The 2,500-nt window shown below is 36.2% G+C and overlaps 1 protein-coding gene and 1 long non-coding RNA gene across 2 annotated transcripts in view; one reads left to right on the top strand and one right to left on the bottom strand.

Annotated features, from left to right (window-relative positions):
* LOC125033321 overlaps positions 1 to 147 on the bottom strand; it is a 7,391-nt gene extending 7,244 nt beyond the window's left edge. Inside the window, exon 1 of the long non-coding RNA XR_007115591.1 lies at positions 24 to 147. This is a non-coding gene — a long non-coding RNA (uncharacterized LOC125033321). The remainder of the gene's footprint in view (positions 1 to 23) is intronic.
* The window catches only part of LOC125033319 (protein O-mannosyl-transferase TMTC1-like), a 608,165-nt gene that overhangs the window by 37,377 nt on the left and 568,288 nt on the right, over positions 1 to 2,500 (top strand). The window lies entirely within an intron of this gene.

The following is a 2,500-nucleotide window of genomic DNA, read 5'->3' as shown; positions in this document are numbered from 1 at the left end:
CGGAGAGACGAAAAGGAACTCACCATCCGTGCAGAGTCATTTTCTTGGCGTCTCCTCCGTCGGAGTCAAAACGCGCGCAACGTCTTCTGCCGGGCCGACTGCACACCAAGCATCCACAGGGGACACTGCGCTGGGCTTCTGCGGGTCTTCTGCAGGTGAGCTAGAATTTTCCCTGCCCTCTCGGCCCTTACTTTCACTGCCTCTTTGACCTTCCCCTCTCCCTTCCCTCCATCCCTTCTTCCGTTTTTTTCCTTTTCTCCTTTTCGCTTCTCAGTCTGCTTTACCCAATGATTCTTCTCTCTTTCTACATGTCTCTCCCTTTCTCTCATTCTTTTTTCCCATGCCCCTCCGCCACTTTCACTTTCTCTCCACGCTCCTCCCCTTTCACTCTTTCCTCTGTTCCACGCCCCCCCCCCCTCTTCTCCCCTTCTCTCTTCCCTCTTCCCAAACCCTCTCTTCTCTCTTTCTTCAAGCGCCTCCCCCTCTTTTCCCTTCTGTCCTATATGCTTCACCTACTTCCCTCTTCCTTCATGCTTCTGCCCTATTCCTCTTTCTCCCTGCCCGTCTTTCCTCCTAACCCATGCCCCTTCCTTTCTTTCCTCTTTCTTCACACCCCTCCCCCCTTTCCCTCTCTCCTTGTGCCCCTCCCCCTTTATCCTCTTTCTTCTCGCCCCGCCCCTTCCCTCCTTCAAAATGTAGTTGTTATTCATTCAATCCCATCATCTTGAAAGTGTGGGAATACTGCCAGCTATTAATTGCCAATTCCAATATTGTTTTTCTTCAAATGATAGCGTTACTTTCGAATACATGTTCAAATACATATTTCTAGTATTTGCATTTCACGAGGTGACGCATATAAGCATATAAGACAATAGAAAGAAATGAAACATGGGTGAATGTAGTGTATATGATCTTGCCTGTTTCAAAAGATTTGGATGCGGTTTTCAGGTTTCAACGCACATACACACACACACACACACACACACACACACACACGCACGCACGCACACACACACACACACACACACACACACACACACACACACGCACGCACACACACACACACACACACACACACACACACACACACACACACGCACGCACGCACACACACACACACACACACACACACACACATATATATATATATACATATAATTTATGTATGTGTATGATTATATTTGCAGATAGAAAGACAGATATCATCTTCTCACTTTATAAACTAATCAGCAAAAATAATAACCATAAAACTGACGATGCAATACTGTGACAATGATTATTCTGAACATAATGAAACCGCGCATTATAATTCCAGTGCCAATAACAAAGCTAATGGAAAAGTACGACTGAAGGTAATAATACTAACAAAACAGGAAGAAAGTTCATGATAATGATATTAGCAGCAAAAAGACAAAACAAAACAAATATTCTGATGGTGCGGCTGATGTGCAACAACTATTTTTTTTCCTAGTTTCCGAAACATAATAAAACAAAACAAAACAAAAAATCCTAGTCTCAGAAACATAATATAGTTGTTAAAAGGAAGTATGATGTGCGTGGTAATAACTTTGTTGAGATGCTTGGTATAGTGCCTGGTGATACAACACTTATAATATGATCATGAGTGTTATACAGAAAGTGGTGATAGGAGAGAAAGAGAATTGCAGGTAATGATGGCATGGGTGGTTGATGATTTATGATGATAACGATGGGTTGGTGATCGTGATCACCATGATGATGGCAACGGTGAAAAAGGTGGGGGTTGTGAAGATGATGATGCTGATAATGATGTTGAGGGTAATGGTGACGATGATGATAGTAATGGTGTGGTGATAGTGATGATAATGATCATGATCACGATGACGATGATGATGATGAAGAGGAGTAGGGAAAGAAAAAACTATTACTTGTGCTACTATAGATAATAATAGTTATCATTAACACTGTTATTATCAGAATTATCATTGTTATTACCATTGTTATTCTCATCATTACCATTATTATTATTATTATTTTATTATCATTATTGTCATTATTATTACTATTATTATTATTATTATTATTAATATTATTACCATCATCTTTGCTATTATTATCATTATCATTATCATCATTATCATTATTATTATTATTATTATTATTATTATTATTATTATTAATATTATCATTATTATTATTGTTATTATTATTATCATTATTATTATCATTATCATTATTAATATTATTATTATTATTATTATTATCATTATTATTATTATTTACCTCATTATTATTATGATTATCATAATTATTAATATCATCATAATCATGGTTGTTCTTGTTGTTATCGCTATTATCATTGTTACCATTATTATTCTTATTATCATTATTACCACTATATCATTATTATTGTTGTTGTTATTATTATTACTATCATTATTATTATTATTGTTATTATTATTATCATCATTATTATTATTATCATTATCATTTTTACTACATTTATCATCATTATTGTTAT

Source organism: Penaeus chinensis, chromosome 16 (assembly GCF_019202785.1).
Source record: "Penaeus chinensis breed Huanghai No. 1 chromosome 16, ASM1920278v2, whole genome shotgun sequence".
Classification (NCBI taxonomy): domain Eukaryota; kingdom Metazoa; phylum Arthropoda; class Malacostraca; order Decapoda; family Penaeidae; genus Penaeus; species Penaeus chinensis.
This window is presented reverse-complemented; position numbering and strand designations above follow the sequence as displayed.